The 17588-nt window shown below is 42.0% G+C and overlaps 40 non-coding genes across 40 annotated transcripts; all 40 read left to right on the forward strand.

Moving 5' to 3' along the window:
• Window positions 1–626: 626 nt before the first annotated feature.
• Window positions 627–699, forward strand: TRNAV-AAC (transfer RNA valine (anticodon AAC)). Its single transcript has one exon. It is a non-coding gene; the product is annotated as a tRNA-Val (tRNA).
• Window positions 700–1776: 1077 nt separating this feature from the next.
• On the forward strand, window positions 1777–1849 carry TRNAV-UAC (transfer RNA valine (anticodon UAC)). Its single transcript has one exon. It is a non-coding gene; the product is annotated as a tRNA-Val (tRNA).
• A 514-nt stretch (window positions 1850–2363) lies between these two features.
• TRNAV-UAC (transfer RNA valine (anticodon UAC)) lies at window positions 2364–2436 on the forward strand. Its single transcript has one exon. It is a non-coding gene; the product is annotated as a tRNA-Val (tRNA).
• A 673-nt stretch (window positions 2437–3109) lies between these two features.
• Window positions 3110–3182, forward strand: TRNAV-UAC (transfer RNA valine (anticodon UAC)). Its single transcript has one exon. It is a non-coding gene; the product is annotated as a tRNA-Val (tRNA).
• A 110-nt stretch (window positions 3183–3292) lies between these two features.
• On the forward strand, window positions 3293–3365 carry TRNAV-AAC (transfer RNA valine (anticodon AAC)). Its single transcript has one exon. It is a non-coding gene; the product is annotated as a tRNA-Val (tRNA).
• A 243-nt stretch (window positions 3366–3608) lies between these two features.
• Window positions 3609–3681, forward strand: TRNAV-AAC (transfer RNA valine (anticodon AAC)). The gene has a single exon. It is a non-coding gene; the product is annotated as a tRNA-Val (tRNA).
• A 331-nt stretch (window positions 3682–4012) lies between these two features.
• On the forward strand, window positions 4013–4085 carry TRNAV-UAC (transfer RNA valine (anticodon UAC)). The gene has a single exon. It is a non-coding gene; the product is annotated as a tRNA-Val (tRNA).
• A 110-nt stretch (window positions 4086–4195) lies between these two features.
• Window positions 4196–4268, forward strand: TRNAV-AAC (transfer RNA valine (anticodon AAC)). The gene has a single exon. It is a non-coding gene; the product is annotated as a tRNA-Val (tRNA).
• Window positions 4269–4757: 489 nt separating this feature from the next.
• On the forward strand, window positions 4758–4830 carry TRNAV-UAC (transfer RNA valine (anticodon UAC)). Its single transcript has one exon. It is a non-coding gene; the product is annotated as a tRNA-Val (tRNA).
• Window positions 4831–4940: 110 nt separating this feature from the next.
• TRNAV-AAC (transfer RNA valine (anticodon AAC)) lies at window positions 4941–5013 on the forward strand. Its single transcript has one exon. It is a non-coding gene; the product is annotated as a tRNA-Val (tRNA).
• An 85-nt stretch (window positions 5014–5098) lies between these two features.
• On the forward strand, window positions 5099–5171 carry TRNAV-AAC (transfer RNA valine (anticodon AAC)). Its single transcript has one exon. It is a non-coding gene; the product is annotated as a tRNA-Val (tRNA).
• A 331-nt stretch (window positions 5172–5502) lies between these two features.
• On the forward strand, window positions 5503–5575 carry TRNAV-UAC (transfer RNA valine (anticodon UAC)). The gene has a single exon. It is a non-coding gene; the product is annotated as a tRNA-Val (tRNA).
• Window positions 5576–5685: 110 nt separating this feature from the next.
• On the forward strand, window positions 5686–5758 carry TRNAV-AAC (transfer RNA valine (anticodon AAC)). Its single transcript has one exon. It is a non-coding gene; the product is annotated as a tRNA-Val (tRNA).
• Window positions 5759–6247: 489 nt separating this feature from the next.
• Window positions 6248–6320, forward strand: TRNAV-UAC (transfer RNA valine (anticodon UAC)). Its single transcript has one exon. It is a non-coding gene; the product is annotated as a tRNA-Val (tRNA).
• A 514-nt stretch (window positions 6321–6834) lies between these two features.
• TRNAV-UAC (transfer RNA valine (anticodon UAC)) lies at window positions 6835–6907 on the forward strand. The gene has a single exon. It is a non-coding gene; the product is annotated as a tRNA-Val (tRNA).
• A 672-nt stretch (window positions 6908–7579) lies between these two features.
• TRNAV-UAC (transfer RNA valine (anticodon UAC)) lies at window positions 7580–7652 on the forward strand. Its single transcript has one exon. It is a non-coding gene; the product is annotated as a tRNA-Val (tRNA).
• Window positions 7653–7762: 110 nt separating this feature from the next.
• TRNAV-AAC (transfer RNA valine (anticodon AAC)) lies at window positions 7763–7835 on the forward strand. The gene has a single exon. It is a non-coding gene; the product is annotated as a tRNA-Val (tRNA).
• Window positions 7836–8078: 243 nt separating this feature from the next.
• Window positions 8079–8151, forward strand: TRNAV-AAC (transfer RNA valine (anticodon AAC)). Its single transcript has one exon. It is a non-coding gene; the product is annotated as a tRNA-Val (tRNA).
• Window positions 8152–8482: 331 nt separating this feature from the next.
• TRNAV-UAC (transfer RNA valine (anticodon UAC)) lies at window positions 8483–8555 on the forward strand. The gene has a single exon. It is a non-coding gene; the product is annotated as a tRNA-Val (tRNA).
• A 110-nt stretch (window positions 8556–8665) lies between these two features.
• Window positions 8666–8738, forward strand: TRNAV-AAC (transfer RNA valine (anticodon AAC)). Its single transcript has one exon. It is a non-coding gene; the product is annotated as a tRNA-Val (tRNA).
• A 489-nt stretch (window positions 8739–9227) lies between these two features.
• TRNAV-UAC (transfer RNA valine (anticodon UAC)) lies at window positions 9228–9300 on the forward strand. The gene has a single exon. It is a non-coding gene; the product is annotated as a tRNA-Val (tRNA).
• A 110-nt stretch (window positions 9301–9410) lies between these two features.
• Window positions 9411–9483, forward strand: TRNAV-AAC (transfer RNA valine (anticodon AAC)). Its single transcript has one exon. It is a non-coding gene; the product is annotated as a tRNA-Val (tRNA).
• Window positions 9484–9568: 85 nt separating this feature from the next.
• TRNAV-AAC (transfer RNA valine (anticodon AAC)) lies at window positions 9569–9641 on the forward strand. The gene has a single exon. It is a non-coding gene; the product is annotated as a tRNA-Val (tRNA).
• Window positions 9642–9972: 331 nt separating this feature from the next.
• Window positions 9973–10045, forward strand: TRNAV-UAC (transfer RNA valine (anticodon UAC)). Its single transcript has one exon. It is a non-coding gene; the product is annotated as a tRNA-Val (tRNA).
• A 110-nt stretch (window positions 10046–10155) lies between these two features.
• Window positions 10156–10228, forward strand: TRNAV-AAC (transfer RNA valine (anticodon AAC)). Its single transcript has one exon. It is a non-coding gene; the product is annotated as a tRNA-Val (tRNA).
• A 489-nt stretch (window positions 10229–10717) lies between these two features.
• On the forward strand, window positions 10718–10790 carry TRNAV-UAC (transfer RNA valine (anticodon UAC)). Its single transcript has one exon. It is a non-coding gene; the product is annotated as a tRNA-Val (tRNA).
• Window positions 10791–11463: 673 nt separating this feature from the next.
• On the forward strand, window positions 11464–11536 carry TRNAV-UAC (transfer RNA valine (anticodon UAC)). The gene has a single exon. It is a non-coding gene; the product is annotated as a tRNA-Val (tRNA).
• Window positions 11537–12209: 673 nt separating this feature from the next.
• On the forward strand, window positions 12210–12282 carry TRNAV-UAC (transfer RNA valine (anticodon UAC)). Its single transcript has one exon. It is a non-coding gene; the product is annotated as a tRNA-Val (tRNA).
• A 110-nt stretch (window positions 12283–12392) lies between these two features.
• TRNAV-AAC (transfer RNA valine (anticodon AAC)) lies at window positions 12393–12465 on the forward strand. Its single transcript has one exon. It is a non-coding gene; the product is annotated as a tRNA-Val (tRNA).
• Window positions 12466–12796: 331 nt separating this feature from the next.
• TRNAV-UAC (transfer RNA valine (anticodon UAC)) lies at window positions 12797–12869 on the forward strand. Its single transcript has one exon. It is a non-coding gene; the product is annotated as a tRNA-Val (tRNA).
• A 673-nt stretch (window positions 12870–13542) lies between these two features.
• On the forward strand, window positions 13543–13615 carry TRNAV-UAC (transfer RNA valine (anticodon UAC)). Its single transcript has one exon. It is a non-coding gene; the product is annotated as a tRNA-Val (tRNA).
• A 110-nt stretch (window positions 13616–13725) lies between these two features.
• On the forward strand, window positions 13726–13798 carry TRNAV-AAC (transfer RNA valine (anticodon AAC)). Its single transcript has one exon. It is a non-coding gene; the product is annotated as a tRNA-Val (tRNA).
• A 331-nt stretch (window positions 13799–14129) lies between these two features.
• On the forward strand, window positions 14130–14202 carry TRNAV-UAC (transfer RNA valine (anticodon UAC)). The gene has a single exon. It is a non-coding gene; the product is annotated as a tRNA-Val (tRNA).
• Window positions 14203–14312: 110 nt separating this feature from the next.
• Window positions 14313–14385, forward strand: TRNAV-AAC (transfer RNA valine (anticodon AAC)). The gene has a single exon. It is a non-coding gene; the product is annotated as a tRNA-Val (tRNA).
• A 489-nt stretch (window positions 14386–14874) lies between these two features.
• TRNAV-UAC (transfer RNA valine (anticodon UAC)) lies at window positions 14875–14947 on the forward strand. Its single transcript has one exon. It is a non-coding gene; the product is annotated as a tRNA-Val (tRNA).
• Window positions 14948–15057: 110 nt separating this feature from the next.
• TRNAV-AAC (transfer RNA valine (anticodon AAC)) lies at window positions 15058–15130 on the forward strand. The gene has a single exon. It is a non-coding gene; the product is annotated as a tRNA-Val (tRNA).
• A 489-nt stretch (window positions 15131–15619) lies between these two features.
• TRNAV-UAC (transfer RNA valine (anticodon UAC)) lies at window positions 15620–15692 on the forward strand. The gene has a single exon. It is a non-coding gene; the product is annotated as a tRNA-Val (tRNA).
• A 110-nt stretch (window positions 15693–15802) lies between these two features.
• On the forward strand, window positions 15803–15875 carry TRNAV-AAC (transfer RNA valine (anticodon AAC)). Its single transcript has one exon. It is a non-coding gene; the product is annotated as a tRNA-Val (tRNA).
• A 672-nt stretch (window positions 15876–16547) lies between these two features.
• Window positions 16548–16620, forward strand: TRNAV-AAC (transfer RNA valine (anticodon AAC)). The gene has a single exon. It is a non-coding gene; the product is annotated as a tRNA-Val (tRNA).
• Window positions 16621–16951: 331 nt separating this feature from the next.
• On the forward strand, window positions 16952–17024 carry TRNAV-UAC (transfer RNA valine (anticodon UAC)). Its single transcript has one exon. It is a non-coding gene; the product is annotated as a tRNA-Val (tRNA).
• Window positions 17025–17588: the final 564 nt, after the last annotated feature.

Here is a 17588-nt window from a genome sequence, read left to right on the forward strand (position 1 = left end):
TTGGCAATTTTTTTAAATTGAAAAGTGAAATGTTTTGGGTATCTATGGTGTAGTGGTTATCACGTCCGCCTAACACGCGGAAGGTCCCTGGTTCGAGCCCTGGTAGATAAATAATGTTCTTTTTTGACTTGTTGTTAGAACGAAACTTTCGGAGGTTATTTGGCAATTTTTTTAAATTGAAAAGTGACATATTTTGGGTCCTTGGTTGTATAGTGCTGAGTATCACCGCCTGTTTTACGGAAGACCTGAGTTAAATTCCCCGCCGGGGAGGCATGACCGGCTTCAGTTTTTAAAGATTGCAAAAAATATTTTGGTGGCAATGAAACGGTTTCTTCTTAATACCAAAAATATCCGTTTTAAAGAAATCCACTGGTTCAGGCCTTGGTCAAAATGCAACCCTATCTCCAAGACGATTTTCGTCAGTTCATGTTGCAGTCGCTAGCGTATCTATGGTGTAGTGGTTATCACGTCCTCTTTACACGCGGAAGGTCTCAGGTTCGAGCCCTGATAGATACAAAGAAGGTTGATATTTTAGCGATATGTGGACGAGTGAATTGGAGGCTCTCGGTCTCGATAATTTGCCCATTTTTAAAACAGTTTCATCGTATTTACGATGGCCATGACGGGTATCTATGGTGTAGTGGTTATCACGTCCGCCTAACACGCGGAAGGTCCCAGGTTCGAGCCCTGGTAGATACATAATGCTCTTTTTTGACTTGTTGTTAGAACGAAACTTTCGGAGGTTTTTGGCAATTTTTTTAAATTGAAACGTGAAATGTTTTGGGTATCTATGGTGTAGTGGTTATCACGTCCGCCTAACACGCGGAAGGTCCCTGGTTCGAGCCCTGGTAGATAAATAATGTTCTTTTTTGACTTGTTGTTAGAACGAAACTTTCGGAGGTTATTTGGCAATTTTTTTAAATTGAAAAGTGACATATTTTGGGTCCTTGGTTGTATAGTGCTGAGTATCACCGCCTGTTTTACGGAAGACCTGAGTTAAATTCCCCGCCGGGGAGGCATGACCGGCTTCAGTTTTTAAAGATTGCAAAAAATATTTTGGTGGCAATGAAACGGTTTCTTCTTAATACCAAAAATATCCGTTTTAAAGAAATCCACTGGTTCAGGCCTTGGTCAAAATGCAACCCTATCTCCAAGACGATTTTCGTCAGTTCATGTTGCAGTCGCTAGCGTATCTATGGTGTAGTGGTTATCACGTCCGCTTTACACGCGGAAGGTCTCAGTGTCGAGCCCTGATAGATACAAAGAAGGTTGATATTTTAGCGATATGTGGACGAGTGAATTGAAGGCTCTCGGTCTCGAAAATTTGCCCATTTTTAAAACAGTTTCATCGTATTTACGATGGCTATGACGGGTATCTATGGTGTAGTGGTTATCACGTCCGCCTAACACGCGAAAGGTCCCAGGTTCGAGCCCTGGTAGATACATAATGTTCTTTTTTGGTTTGTTGTTAGAACGAAACTTTCGGAGGTTTTTGGCAATTTTTTTAAATTGAAAAGTGACATTTTTTGGGTCCTTGGTAGTATAGTGCTGAGTATCACCGCCTGTTTTACGGAAGACCTGAGTTAAATTCCCCGCCGGGGAGGCATGACCGGCTTCAGTTTTTAAAGATTGCAGAAAATATTTTGGTGGCAATGAAACGGTTTCTTCTTAATACCAAAAATATCCGTTTTAAAGAAATCCACTGGTTCAGGCCTTGGTCAAAATGCAACCCTATCTCCAAGACGATTTTCGTCAGTTCATGTTGCAGTCGCTAGCGTATCTATGGTGTAGTGGTTATCACGTCCGCTTTACACGCGGAAGGTCTCAGGTTCGAGCCCTGATAGATACAAAGAAGGTTGATATTTTAGCGATATGTGGACGAGTGAATTGAAGGCTCTCGGTCTCGATAATTTGCCCATTTTTAAAACGGTTTCATCGTATTTACGATGGCTATGACGGGTATCTATGGTGTAGTGGTTATCACGTCCGCCTAACACGCGGAAGGTCCCTGGTTCGAGCCCTGGCAGATACATAATGTTCTTTTTTGACTTGTTGTTAGAACGAAACTTTCGGAGGTTTTTGGCAATTTTTTTAAATTGAAAAGTGACATTTTTTGGGTCCTTGGTAGTATAGTGCTGAGTATCACCGCCTGTTTTACGGAAGACCTGAGTTAAATTCCCCGCCGGGGAGGCATGACCGGCTTCAGTTTTTAAAGTTTGCAGAAAATATTTTGGTGGCAATGAAACTGTTTCTTCTTAATACCAAAAATATCCGTTTTAAAGAAATCCACTGGTTCAGGCCTTGGTCAAAATGCAACCCTATCACCCAGACGATTTTCGTCAGTTCATGTTACAGTCGCTAGCGTATCTATGGTGTAGTGGTTATCACGTCCGCTTTACACGCGGAAGGTCTCAGGTTCGAGCCCTGATAGATACAAAGAAGGTTGATATTTTAGCGATATGTGGACGAGTGAATTGGAGGCTCTCGGTCTCGAAAATTTGCCCATTTTTAAAACAGTTTCATCGTATTTACGATGGCCATGACGGGTATCTATGGTGTAGTGGTTATCACGTCTGCCTAACACGCGGAAGGTCCCAGGTTCGAGCCCTGGTAGATACATAATGCTCTTTTTTGACTTGTTGTTAGAACGAAACTTTCGGAGGTTTTTGGCAATTTTTTTAAATTGAAACGTGAAATGTTTTGGGTATCTATGGTGTAGTGGTTATCACGTCCGCCTAACACGAGGAAGGTCCCTGGTTCGAGCCCTGGTAGATAAATAATGTTCTTTTTTGACTTGTTGTTAGAACGAAACTTTCGGAGGTTATTTGGCAATTTTTTTAAATTGAAAAGTGACATATTTTGGGTCCTTGGTTGTATAGTGCTGAGTATCACCGCCCGTTTTACGGAAGACCTGAGTTAAATTCCCCGCCGGGGAGGCATGACCGGCTTCAGTTTTTAAAGATTGCAAAAAATATTTTGGTGGCAATGAAACGGTTTCTTCTTAATACCAAAAATATCCGTTTTAAAGAAATCCACTGGTTCAGGCCTTGGTCAAAATGCAACCCTATCTCCAAGACGATTTTCGTCAGTTCATGTTGCAGTCGCTAGCGTATCTATGGTGTAGTGGTTATCACGTCCGCTTTACACGCGGAAGGTCTCAGGTTCGAGCCCTGATAGATACAAAGAAGGTTGATATTTTAGCGATATGTGGACGAGTGAATTGGAGGCTCTCGGTCTCGAAAATTTGCCCATTTTTAAAACAGTTTCATCGTATTTACGATGGCTATGACGGGTATCTATGGTGTAGTGGTTATCACGTCCGCCTAACACGCGGAAGGTCCCAGGTTCGAGCCCTGGTAGATACATAATGCTCTTTTTTGACTTGTTGTTAGAACGAAACTTTCGGAGGTTTTTGGCAATTTTTTTAAATTGAAAAGTGAAATGTTTTGGGTATCTATGGTGTAGTGGTTATCACGTCCACCTAACACGCGGAAGGTCCCTGGTTCGAGCCCTGGTAGATACATAATGTTCTTTTTTGACTTGTTGTTAGAACGAAACTTTCGGAGGTTTTTGGCAATTTTTTTAAATTGAAAAGTGAAATGTTTTGGGTATCTATGGTGTAGTGGTTATCACGTCCGCCTAACACGCGGAAGGTCCCAGGTTCGAGTCCTGGTAGATACATAATGTTCTTTTTTGACTTGTTGTTAGAACGAAACTTTCGGAGGTTTTTGGCAATTTTTTCAAATTGAAAAGTGACATATTTTGGGTCCTTGGTAGTATAGTGCTGAGTATCACCGCCTGTTTTACGGAAGACCTGAGTTAAATTCCCCGCCGGGGAGGCATGACCGGCTTCAGTTTTTAAAGATTGCAGAAAATATTTTGGTGGCAATGAAACTGTTTCTTCTTAATACCAAAAATATCCGTTTTAAAGAAATCCACTGGTTCAGGCCTTGGTCAAAATGCAACCCTATCACCCAGACGATTTTCGTCAGTTCATGTTACAGTCGCTAGCGTATCTATGGTGTAGTGGTTATCACGTCCGCTTTACACGCGGAAGGTCTCAGGTTCGAGCCCTGATAGATACAAAGAAGGTTGATATTTTAGCGATATGTGGACGAGTGAATTGGAGGCTCTCGGTCTCGATAATTTGCCCATTTTTAAAACAGTTTCATCGTATTTACGATGGCCATGACGGGTATCTATGGTGTAGTGGTTATCACGTCCGCCTAACACGCGGAAGGTCCCAGGTTCGAGCCCTGGTAGATACATAATGCTCTTTTTTGACTTGTTGTTAGAACGAAACTTTCGGAGGTTTTTGGCAATTTTTTTAAATTGAAAAGTGAAATGTTTTGGGTATCTATGGTGTAGTGGTTATCACGTCCGCCTAACACGCGGAAGGTCCCTGGTTCGAGCCCTGGTAGATACATAATGTTCTTTTTTGACTTGTTGTTAGAACGAAACTTTCGGAGGTTTTTGGCAATTTTTTTAAATTGAAAAGTGACATATTTTGGGTCCTTGGTAGTATAGTGCTGTGTATCACCGCCTGTTTTACGGAAGACCTGAGTTAAATTCCCCGCCGGGGAGGCATGACCGGCTTCAGTTTTTAAAGATTGCAGAAAATATTTTGGTGGCAATGAAACTGTTTCTTCTTAATACCAAAAATATCCGTTTTAAAGAAATCCACTGGTTCAGGCCTTGGTCAAAATGCAACCCTATCACCCAGACGATTTTCGTCAGTTCATGTTACAGTCGCTAGCGTATCTATGGTGTAGTGGTTATCACGTCCGCTTTACACGCGGAAGGTCTCAGGTTCGAGCCCTGATAGATACAAAGAAGATTGATATTTTAGCGATATGTGGACGAGTGAATTGGAGGCTCTCGGTCTCGAAAATTTGCCCATTTTTAAAACAGTTTCATCGTATTTACGATGGCTATGACGGGTATCTATGGTGTAGTGGTTATCACGTCCGCCTAACAAGCGGAAGGTCCCAGGTTCGAGCCCTGGTAGATACATAATGCTCTTTTTTGACTTGTTGTTAGAACGAAACTTTCGGAGGTTTTTGGCAATTTTTTTAAATTGAAAAGTGAAATGTTTTGGGTATCTATGGTGTAGTGGTTATCACGTCCGCCTAACACGCGGAAGGTCCCAGGTTCGAGCCCTGGTAGATACATAATGTTCTTTTTTGACTTGTTGTTAGAACGAAACTTTCGGAGGTTTTTGGCAATTTTTTTAAATTGAAAAGTGACATTTTTTGGGTCCTTGGTAGTATAGTGCTGAGTATCACCGCCTGTTTTACGGAAGACCTGAGTTAAATTCCCCGCCGGGGTGGCATGACCGGCTTCAGTTTTTAAAGATTGCAGAAAATATTTTGGTGGCAATGAAACTGTTTCTTCTTAATACCAAAAATATCCGTTTTAAAGAAATCCACTGGTTCAGGCCTTGGTTAAAATGCAACCCTATCTCCAAGACGATTTTCGTCAGTTCATGTTGCAGTCGCTAGCGTATCTATGGTGTAGTGGTTATCACGTCCGCTTTACACGCGGAAGGTCTCAGGTTTGAGCCCTGATAGATACAAAGAAGGTTGATATTTTAGCGATATGTGGACGAGTGAATTGGAGGCTCTCGGTCTCGAAAATTTGCCCATTTTTAAAACAGTTTCATCGTATTTACGATGGCTATGACGGGTATCTATGGTGTAGTGGTTATCACGTCCGCCTAACACGCGGAAGGTCCCAGGTTCGAGCCCTGGTAGATACATAATGCTCTTTTTTGACTTGTTGTTAGAACGAAACTTTCGGAGGTTTTTGGCAATTTTTTTAAATTGAAAAGTGAAATGTTTTGGGTATCTATGGTGTAGTGGTTATCACGTCCACCTAACACGCGGAAGGTCCCTGGTTCGAGCCCTGGTAGATACATAATGTTCTTTTTTGACTTGTTGTTAGAACGAAACTTTCGGAGGTTTTTGGCAATTTTTTTAAATTGAAAAGTGACATTTTTTGGGTCCTTGGTAGTATAGTGCTGAGTATCACCGCCTGTTTTACGGAAGACCTGAGTTAAATTCCCCGCCGGGGAGGCATGACCGGCTTCAGTTTTTAAAGATTGCAGAAAATATTTTGGTGGCAATGAAACGGTTTCTTCTTAATACCAAAAATATCCGTTTTAAAGAAATCCACTGGTTCAGGCCTTGGTCAAAATGCAACCCTATCTCCAAGACGATTTTCGTCAGTTCATGTTGCAGTCGCTAGCGTATCTATGGTGTAGTGGTTATCACGTCCGCTTTACACGCGGAAGGTCTCAGGTTCGAGCCCTGATAGATACAAAGAAGGTTGATATTTTAGCGATATGTGGACGAGTGAATTGAAGGCTCTCGGTCTCGATAATTTGCCCATTTTTAAAACGGTTTCATCGTATTTACGATGGCTATGACGGGTATCTATGGTGTAGTGGTTATCACGTCCGCCTAACACGCGGAAGGTCCCTGGTTCGAGCCCTGGCAGATACATAATGTTCTTTTTTGACTTGTTGTTAGAACGAAACTTTCGGAGGTTTTTGGCAATTTTTTTAAATTGAAAAGTGACATTTTTTGGGTCCTTGGTAGTATAGTGCTGAGTATCACCGCCTGTTTTACGGAAGACCTGAGTTAAATTCCCCGCCGGGGAGGCATGACCGGCTTCAGTTTTTAAAGTTTGCAGAAAATATTTTGGTGGCAATGAAACTGTTTCTTCTTAATACCAAAAATATCCGTTTTAAAGAAATCCACTGGTTCAGGCCTTGGTCAAAATGCAACCCTATCACCCAGACGATTTTCGTCAGTTCATGTTACAGTCGCTAGCGTATCTATGGTGTAGTGGTTATCACGTCCGCTTTACACGCGGAAGGTCTCAGGTTCGAGCCCTGATAGATACAAAGAAGGTTGATATTTTAGCGATATGTGGACGAGTGAATTGGAGGCTCTCGGTCTCGAAAATTTGCCCATTTTTAAAACAGTTTCATCGTATTTACGATGGCCATGACGGGTATCTATGGTGTAGTGGTTATCACGTCTGCCTAACACGCGGAAGGTCCCAGGTTCGAGCCCTGGTAGATACATAATGCTCTTTTTTGACTTGTTGTTAGAACGAAACTTTCGGAGGTTTTTGGCAATTTTTTTAAATTGAAACGTGAAATGTTTTGGGTATCTATGGTGTAGTGGTTATCACGTCCGCCTAACACGAGGAAGGTCCCTGGTTCGAGCCCTGGTAGATAAATAATGTTCTTTTTTGACTTGTTGTTAGAACGAAACTTCGGAGGTTATTTGGCAATTTTTTTAAATTGAAAAGTGACATATTTTGGGTCCTTGGTTGTATAGTGCTGAGTATCACCGCCCGTTTTACGGAAGACCTGAGTTAAATTCCCCGCCGGGGAGGCATGACCGGCTTCAGTTTTTAAAGATTGCAAAAAATATTTTGGTGGCAATGAAACGGTTTCTTCTTAATACCAAAAATATCCGTTTTAAAGAAATCCACTGGTTCAGGCCTTGGTCAAAATGCAACCCTATCTCCAAGACGATTTTCGTCAGTTCATGTTGCAGTCGCTAGCGTATCTATGGTGTAGTGGTTATCACGTCCGCTTTACACGCGGAAGGTCTCAGGTTCGAGCCCTGATAGATACAAAGAAGGTTGATATTTTAGCGATATGTGGACGAGTGAATTGGAGGCTCTCGGTCTCGAAAATTTGCCCATTTTTAAAACAGTTTCATCGTATTTACGATGGCTATGACGGGTATCTATGGTGTAGTGGTTATCACGTCCGCCTAACACGCGGAAGGTCCCAGGTTCGAGCCCTGGTAGATACATAATGCTCTTTTTTGACTTGTTGTTAGAACGAAACTTTCGGAGGTTTTTGGCAATTTTTTTAAATTGAAAAGTGAAATGTTTTGGGTATCTATGGTGTAGTGGTTATCACGTCCACCTAACACGCGGAAGGTCCCTGGTTCGAGCCCTGGTAGATACATAATGTTCTTTTTTGACTTGTTGTTAGAACGAAACTTTCGGAGGTTTTTGGCAATTTTTTTAAATTGAAAAGTGAAATGTTTTGGGTATCTATGGTGTAGTGGTTATCACGTCCGCCTAACACGCGGAAGGTCCCAGGTTCGAGTCCTGGTAGATACATAATGTTCTTTTTTGACTTGTTGTTAGAACGAAACTTTCGGAGGTTTTTGGCAATTTTTTCAAATTGAAAAGTGACATATTTTGGGTCCTTGGTAGTATAGTGCTGAGTATCACCGCCTGTTTTACGGAAGACCTGAGTTAAATTCCCCGCCGGGGAGGCATGACCGGCTTCAGTTTTTAAAGATTGCAGAAAATATTTTGGTGGCAATGAAACTGTTTCTTCTTAATACCAAAAATATCCGTTTTAAAGAAATCCACTGGTTCAGGCCTTGGTCAAAATGCAACCCTATCACCCAGACGATTTTCGTCAGTTCATGTTACAGTCGCTAGCGTATCTATGGTGTAGTGGTTATCACGTCCGCTTTACACGCGGAAGGTCTCAGGTTCGAGCCCTGATAGATACAAAGAAGGTTGATATTTTAGCGATATGTGGACGAGTGAATTGGAGGCTCTCGGTCTCGATAATTTGCCCATTTTTAAAACAGTTTCATCGTATTTACGATGGCCATGACGGGTATCTATGGTGTAGTGGTTATCACGTCCGCCTAACACGCGGAAGGTCCCAGGTTCGAGCCCTGGTAGATACATAATGCTCTTTTTTGACTTGTTGTTAGAACGAAACTTTCGGAGGTTTTTGGCAATTTTTTTAAATTGAAAAGTGAAATGTTTTGGGTATCTATGGTGTAGTGGTTATCACGTCCGCCTAACACGCGGAAGGTCCCTGGTTCGAGCCCTGGTAGATACATAATGTTCTTTTTTGACTTGTTGTTAGAACGAAACTTTCGGAGGTTTTTGGCAATTTTTTTAAATTGAAAAGTGACATATTTTGGGTCCTTGGTAGTATAGTGCTGTGTATCACCGCCTGTTTTACGGAAGACCTGAGTTAAATTCCCCGCCGGGGAGGCATGACCGGCTTCAGTTTTTAAAGATTGCAGAAAATATTTTGGTGGCAATGAAACTGTTTCTTCTTAATACCAAAAATATCCGTTTTAAAGAAATCCACTGGTTCAGGCCTTGGTCAAAATGCAACCCTATCACCCAGACGATTTTCGTCAGTTCATGTTACAGTCGCTAGCGTATCTATGGTGTAGTGGTTATCACGTCCGCTTTACACGCGGAAGGTCTCAGGTTCGAGCCCTGATAGATACAAAGAAGATTGATATTTTAGCGATATGTGGACGAGTGAATTGGAGGCTCTCGGTCTCGAAAATTTGCCCATTTTTAAAACAGTTTCATCGTATTTACGATGGCTATGACGGGTATCTATGGTGTAGTGGTTATCACGTCCGCCTAACACGCGGAAGGTCCCAGGTTCGAGCCCTGGTAGATACATAATGCTCTTTTTTGACTTGTTGTTAGAACGAAACTTTCGGAGGTTTTTGGCAATTTTTTTAAATTGAAAAGTGAAATGTTTTGGGTATCTATGGTGTAGTGGTTATCACGTCCGCCTAACACGCGGAAGGTCCCAGGTTCGAGCCCTGGTAGATACATAATGTTCTTTTTTGACTTGTTGTTAGAACGAAACTTTCGGAGGTTTTTGGCAATTTTTTTAAATTGAAAAGTGACATTTTTTGGGTCCTTGGTAGTATAGTGCTGAGTATCACCGCCTGTTTTACGGAAGACCTGAGTTAAATTCCCCGCCGGGGTGGCATGACCGGCTTCAGTTTTTAAAGATTGCAGAAAATATTTTGGTGGCAATGAAACGGTTTCTTCTTAATACCAAAAATATCCGTTTTAAAGAAATCCACTGGTTCAGGCCTTGGTCAAAATGCAACCCTATCTCCAAGACGATTTTCGTCAGTTCATGTTGCAGTCGCTAGCGTATCTATGGTGTAGTGGTTATCACGTCCGCTTTACACGCGGAAGGTCTCAGGTTCGAGCCCTGATAGGTACAAAGAAGGTTGATATTTTAGCGATATGTGGACGAGTGAATTGGCGGCTCTCGGTCTCGAAAATTTGCCCATTTTTAAAACGGTTTCATCGTATTTACGATGGCTATGACGGGTATCTATGGTGTAGTGGTTATCACGTCCGCCTAACACGCGGAAGGTCCCAGGTTCGAGCCCTGGTAGATACATAATGTTCTTTTTTGACTTGTTGTTAGAACGAAACTTTCGGAGGTTTTTGGCAATTTTTTTAAATTGAAAAGCGAAATGTTTTGGGTATCTATGGTGTAGTGGTTATCACGTCCGCCTAACACGCGGAAGGTCCCTGGTTCGAGCCCTGGCAGATACATAATGTTCTTTTTTGACTTGTTGTTAGAACGAAACTTTCGGAGGTTTTTGGCAATTTTTTTAAATTGAAAAGTGACATTTTTTGGGTCCTTGGTAGTATAGTGCTGAGTATCACCGCCTGTTTTACGGAAGACCTGAGTTAAATTCCCCGCCGGGGAGGCATGACCGGCTTCAGTTTTTAAAGTTTGCAGAAAATATTTTGGTGGCAATGAAACTGTTTCTTCTTAATACCAAAAATATCCGTTTTAAAGAAATCCACTGGTTCAGGCCTTGGTCAAAATGCAACCCTATCACCCAGACGATTTTCGTCAGTTCATGTTACAGTCGCTAGCGTATCTATGGTGTAGTGGTTATCACGTCCGCTTTACACGCGGAAGGTCTCAGGTTCGAGCCCTGATAGATACAAAGAAGGTTGATATTTTAGCGATATGTGGACGAGTGAATTGGAGGCTCTCGGTCTCGAAAATTTGCCCATTTTTAAAACAGTTTCATCGTATTTACGATGGCCATGACGGGTATCTATGGTGTAGTGGTTATCACGTCTGCCTAACACGCGGAAGGTCCCAGGTTCGAGCCCTGGTAGATACATAATGCTCTTTTTTGACTTGTTGTTAGAACGAAACTTTCGGAGGTTTTTGGCAATTTTTTTAAATTGAAACGTGAAATGTTTTGGGTATCTATGGTGTAGTGGTTATCACGTCCGCCTAACACGCGGAAGGTCCCTGGTTCGAGCCCTGGTAGATAAATAATGTTCTTTTTTGACTTGTTGTTAGAACGAAACTTTCGGAGGTTATTTGGCAATTTTTTTAAATTGAAAAGTGACATATTTTGGGTCCTTGGTTGTATAGTGCTGAGTATCACCGCCTGTTTTACGGAAGACCTGAGTTAAATTCCCCGCCGGGGAGGCATGACCGGCTTCAGTTTTTAAAGATTGCAAAAAATATTTTGGTGGCAATGAAACGGTTTCTTCTTAATACCAAAAATATCCGTTTTAAAGAAATCCACTGGTTCAGGCCTTGGTCAAAATGCAACCCTATCACCCAGACGATTTTCGTCAGTTCATGTTACAGTCGCTAGCGTATCTATGGTGTAGTGGTTATCACGTCCGCTTTACACGCGGAAGGTCTCAGGTTCTAGCCCTGATAGATACAAAGAAGGTTGATATTTTAGCGATATGTGGACGAGTGAATTGGAGGCTCTCGGTCTCGAAAATTTGCCCATTTTTAAAACAGTTTCATCGTATTTACGATGGCCATGACGGGTATCTATGGTGTAGTGGTTATCACGTCTGCCTAACACGCGGAAGGTCCCAGGTTCGAGCCCTGGTAGATACATAATGCTCTTTTTTGACTTGTTGTTAGAACGAAACTTTCGGAGGTTTTTGGCAATTTTTTTAAATTGAAACGTGAAATGTTTTGGGTATCTATGGTGTAGTGGTTATCACGTCCGCCTAACACGCGGAAGGTCCCTGGTTCGAGCCCTGGTAGATAAATAATGTTCTTTTTTGACTTGTTGTTAGAACGAAACTTTCGGAGGTTATTTGGCAATTTTTTTAAATTGAAAAGTGACATATTTTGGGTCCTTGGTTGTATAGTGCTGAGTATCACCGCCTGTTTTACGGAAGACCTGAGTTAAATTCCCCGCCGGGGAGGCTTGACCGGCTTCAGTTTTTAAAGATTGCAAAAAATATTTTGGTGGCAATGAAACGGTTTCTTCTTAATACCAAAAATATCCGTTTTAAAGAAATCCACTGGTTCAGGCCTTGGTCAAAATGCAACCCTATCTCCAAGACGATTTTCGTCAGTTCATGTTGCAGTCGCTAGCGTATCTATGGTGTAGTGGTTATCACGTCCGCTTTACACGCGGAAGGTCTCAGGTTCGAGCCCTGATAGATACAAAGAAGGTTGATATTTTAGCGATATGTGGACGAGTGAATTGAAGGCTCTCGGTCTCGATAATTTGCCCATTTTTAAAACGGTTTCATCGTATTTACGATGGCTATGACGGGTATCTATGGTGTAGTGGTTATCACGTCCGCCTAACACGCGGAAGGTCCCAGGTTCGAGCCCTGGTAGATACATAATGTTCTTTTTTGACTTGTTGTTAGAACGAAACTTTCGGAGGTTTTTGGCAATTTTTTTAAATTGAAAAGTGACATTTTTTGGGTCCTTGGTAGTATAGTGCTGAGTATCACCGCCTGTTTTACGGAAGACCTGAGTTAAATTCCCCGCCGGGGAGGCATGACCGGCTTCAGTTTTTAAAGATTGCAAAAAATATTTTGGTGGCAATGAAACTGTTTCTTCTTAATACCAAAAATATCCGTTTTAAAGAAATCCACTGGTTCAGGCCTTGGTCAAAATGCAACCCTATCACCCAGACGATTTTCGTCAGTTCATGTTACAGTCGCTAGCGTATCTATGGTGTAGTGGTTATCACGTCCGCTTTACACGCGGAAGGTCTCAGGTTCGAGCCCTGATAGATACAAAGAAGGTTGATATTTTAGCGATATGTGGACGAGTGAATTGGAGGCTCTCGGTCTCGAAAATTTGCCCATTTTTAAAACAGTTTCATCGTATTTACGATGGCCATGACGGGTATCTATGGTGTAGTGGTTATCACGTCTGCCTAACACGCGGAAGGTCCCAGGTTCGAGCCCTGGTAGATACATAATGCTCTTTTTTGACTTGTTGTTAGAACGAAACTTTCGGAGGTTTTTGGCAATTTTTTTAAATTGAAACGTGAAATGTTTTGGGTATCTATGGTGTAGTGGTTATCACGTCCGCCTAACACGCGGAAGGTCCCTGGTTCGAGCCCTGGTAGATAAATAATGTTCTTTTTTGACTTGTTGTTAGAACGAAACTTTCGGAGGTTATTTGGCAATTTTTTTAAATTGAAAAGTGACATATTTTGGGTCCTTGGTTGTATAGTGCTGAGTATCACCGCCTGTTTTACGGAAGACCTGAGTTAAATTCCCCGCCGGGGAGGCATGACCGGCTTCAGTTTTTAAAGATTGCAAAAAATATTTTGGTGGCAATGAAACGGTTTCTTCTTAATACCAAAAATATCCGTTTTAAAGAAATCCACTGGTTCAGGCCTTGGTCAAAATGCAACCCTATCTCCAAGACGATTTTCGTCAGTTCATGTTGCAGTCGCTAGCGTATCTATGGTGTAGTGGTTATCACGTCCGCTTTACACGCGGAAGGTCTCAGGTTCGAGCCCTGATAGATACAAAGAAGGTTGATATTTTAGCGATATGTGGACGAGTGAATTGAAGGCTCTCGGTCTCGATAATTTGCCCATTTTTAAAACGGTTTCATCGTATTTACGATGGCTATGACGGGTATCTATGGTGTAGTGGTTATCACGTCCGCCTAACACGCGGAAGGTCCCAGGTTCGAGCCCTGGTAGATACATAATGTTCTTTTTTGACTTGTTGTTAGAACGAAACTTTCGGAGGTTTTTGGCAATTTTTTTAAATTGAAAAGTGACATTTTTTGGGTCCTTGGTAGTATAGTGCTGAGTATCACCGCCTGTTTTACGGAAGACCTGAGTTAAATTCCCCGCCGGGGAGGCATGACCGGCTTCAGTTTTTAAAGATTGCAGAAAATATTTTGGTGGCAATGAAACGGTTTCTTCTTAATACCAAAAATATCCGTTTTAAAGAAATCCACTGGTTCAGGCCTTGGTCAAAATGCAACCCTATCTCCAAGACGATTTTCGTCAGTTCATGTTGCAGTCGCTAGCGTATCTATGGTGTAGTGGTTATCACGTCCGCTTTACACGCGGAAGGTCTCAGGTTCGAGCCCTGATAGGTACAAAGAAGGTTGATATTTTAGCGATATGTGGACGAGTGAATTGGCGGCTCTCGGTCTCGAAAATTTGCCCATTTTTAAAACGGTTTCATCGTATTTACGATGGCTATGACGGGTATCTATGGTGTAGTGGTTATCACGTCCGCCTAACACGCGGAAGGTCCCAGGTTCGAGCCCTGGTAGATACATAATGTTCTTTTTTGACTTGTTGTTAGAACGAAACTTTCGGAGGTTTTTGGCAATTTTTTTAAATTGAAAAGCGAAATGTTTTGGGTATCTATGGTGTAGTGGTTATCACGTCCGCCTAACACGCGGAAGGTCCCTGGTTCGAGCCCTGGCAGATACATAATGTTCTTTTTTGACTTGTTGTTAGAACGAAACTTTCGGAGGTTTTTGGCAATTTTTTTAAATTGAAAAGTGACATTTTTTGGGTCCTTGGTAGTATAGTGCTGAGTATCACCGCCTGTTTTACGGAAGACCTGAGTTAAATTCCCCGCCGGGGAGGCATGACCGGCTTCAGTTTTTAAAGATTGCAGAAAATATTTTGGTGGCAATGAAACGGTTTCTTCTTAATACCAAAAATATCCGTTTTAAAGAAATCCACTGGTTCAGGCCTTGGTCAAAATGCAACCCTATCTCCAAGACGATTTTCGTCAGTTCATGTTGCAGTCGCTAGCGTATCTATGGTGTAGTGGTTATCACGTCCGCTTTACACGCGGAAGGTCTCAGGTTCGAGCCCTGATAGGTACAAAGAAGGTTGATATTTTAGCGATATGTGGACGAGTGAATTGGCGGCTCTCGGTCTCGAAAATTTGCCCATTTTTAAAACGGTTTCATCGTATTTACGATGGCTATGACGGGTATCTATGGTGTAGTGGTTATCACGTCCGCCTAACACGCGGAAGGTCCCAGGTTCGAGCCCTGGTAGATACATAATGTTCTTTTTTGACTTGTTGTTAGAACGAAACTTTCGGAGGTTTTTGGCAATTTTTTTAAATTGAAAAGCGAAATGTTTTGGGTATCTATGGTGTAGTGGTTATCACGTCCGCCTAACACGCGGAAGGTCCCTGGTTCGAGCCCTGGCAGATACATAATGTTCTTTTTTGACTTGTTGTTAGAACGAAACTTTCGGAGGTTTTTGGCAATTTTTTTAAATTGAAAAGTGACATTTTTTGGGTCCTTGGTAGTATAGTGCTGAGTATCACCGCCTGTTTTACGGAAGACCTGAGTTAAATTCCCCGCCGGGGAGGCATGACCGGCTTCAGTTTTTAAAGATTGCAGAAAATATTTTGGTGGCAATGAAACGGTTTCTTCTTAATACCAAAAATATCCGTTTTAAAGAAATCCACTGGTTCAGGCCTTGGTCAAAATGCAACCCTATCTCCAAGACGATTTTCGTCAGTTCATGTTACAGTCGCTAGCGTATCTATGGTGTAGTGGTTATCACGTCCGCTTTACACGCGGAAGGTCTCAGGTTCGAGCCCTGATAGATACAAAGAAGGTTGATATTTTAGCGATATGTGGACGAGTGAATTGAAGGCTCTCGGTCTCGATAATTTGCCCATTTTTAAAACGGTTTCATCGTATTTACGATGGCTATGACGGGTATCTATGGTGTAGTGGTTATCACGTCCGCCTAACACGCGGAAGGTCCCAGGTTCGAGCCCTGGTAGATACATAATGTTCTTTTTTGACTTGTTGTTAGAACGAAACTTTCGGAGGTTTTTGGCAATTTTTTTAAATTGAAAAGTGACATTTTTTGGGTCCTTGGTAGTATAGTGCTGAGTATCACCGCCTGTTTTACGGAAGACCTGAGTTAAATTCCCCGCCGGGGAGGCATGACCGGCTTCAGTTTTTAAAGATTGCAGAAAATATTTTGGTGGCAATGAAACGGTTTCTTCTTAATACCAAAAATATCCGTTTTAAAGAAATCCACTGGTTCAGGCCTTGGTCAAAATGCAACCCTATCACCCAGACGATTTTCGTCAGTTCATGTTACAGTCGCTAGCGTATCTATGGTGTAGTGGTTATCACGTCCGCTTTACACGCGGAAGGTCTTAGGTTTGATCGCTGATAGATACATAGAAGGTTGATATTTTAGCGATATGTGGACGAGTGAATTGGAGGCTCTCGGTCTCGAAAATTTGCCCATTTTTAAAACGGTTTCATCGTATTTACGATGGCTATGACGGGTATCTATGGTGCAGTGGTTATCACGTCCGCCTAACACGCGGAAGGTCTCAGGTTCGAGCCCTGGTAGATACATAATGTTCTTTTTTGACTTGTTGTTAGAACGAAACTTTCGGAGGTTTTTGGCAATTTTTTTAAATTGAAAAGCGAAATGGTTTGGGTATCTATGGTGTAGTGGTTATCACGTCCGCCTAACACGCGGAAGGTCCCAGGTTCGAGCCCTGGTAGATACATAATGTTCTTTTTTGACTTGTTGTTATAACGAAACTTTCGGAGGTTTTTGGCAATTTTTTTAAATTGAAAAGTGATATATTTTGGGTCCTTGGTAGTATAGTGCTGAGTATCACCGCCTGTTTTACGGAAGACCTGAGTTAAATTCCCCGCCGGGGAGGCATGACCGGCTTCAGTTTTTAAAGATTGCAGAAAATATTTTGGTGGCAATGAAACGGTTTCTTCTTAATACCAAAAATATCCGTTTTAAAGAAATCCACTGGTTCAGGCCTTGGTCAAAATGCAACCCTATCTCCAAGACGATTTCCGTCAGTTCATGTTGCAGTCGCTAGCGTATCTATGGTGTAGTGGTTATCACGTCCGCTTTACACGCGGAAGGTCTCAGGTTCGAGCCCTGATAGATACAAAGAAGGTTGATATTTTAGCGATATGTGGACGAGTGAATTGGAAGCTCTCGGTCTCGAAAATTTGCCCATTTTTAAAACAGTTTCAATGTATTTACGATGGCTATGACGGGTATCTATGGTGTAGTGGTTATCACGTCCGCCTAACACGCGGAAGGTTCCAGGTTCGAGCCCTGGTAGATACATAATGCTCTTTTTTGACTTGTTGTTAGAACGAAACTTTCGGAGGTTTTTGGCAATTTTTTTAAATTGAAAAATGGAATGTTTTGGGTATCTATGGTGTAGTGGTTATCACGTCCGCCTAACACGCGGGAGGTCCCAGGTTCGAGCCCTGGTAGATACATAATGTTCTTTTTTGACATGTTGTTAGAACGAAACTTTCGGAGGTTTTTGGCAATTTTTTTAAATTGAAAAGTGACATATTTTGGGTCCTTGGAAGTATAGTGCTGAGTATCACCGCCTGATTTACGAAAGACCTGAGTTAAATTCCCCGCCGGGGAGGCATGACCGGCTTCAGTTTTTAAAGATTGCAGAAAATATTTTGGTGGCAATGAAACGGTTTCTTC

This window comes from Leiobunum rupestre, chromosome 3 (genome assembly GCF_980474605.1).
Source record: "Leiobunum rupestre chromosome 3, qqLeiRupe1.1.hap1, whole genome shotgun sequence".
Taxonomy (NCBI): Eukaryota; Metazoa; Arthropoda; class Arachnida; order Opiliones; family Sclerosomatidae; genus Leiobunum; species Leiobunum rupestre.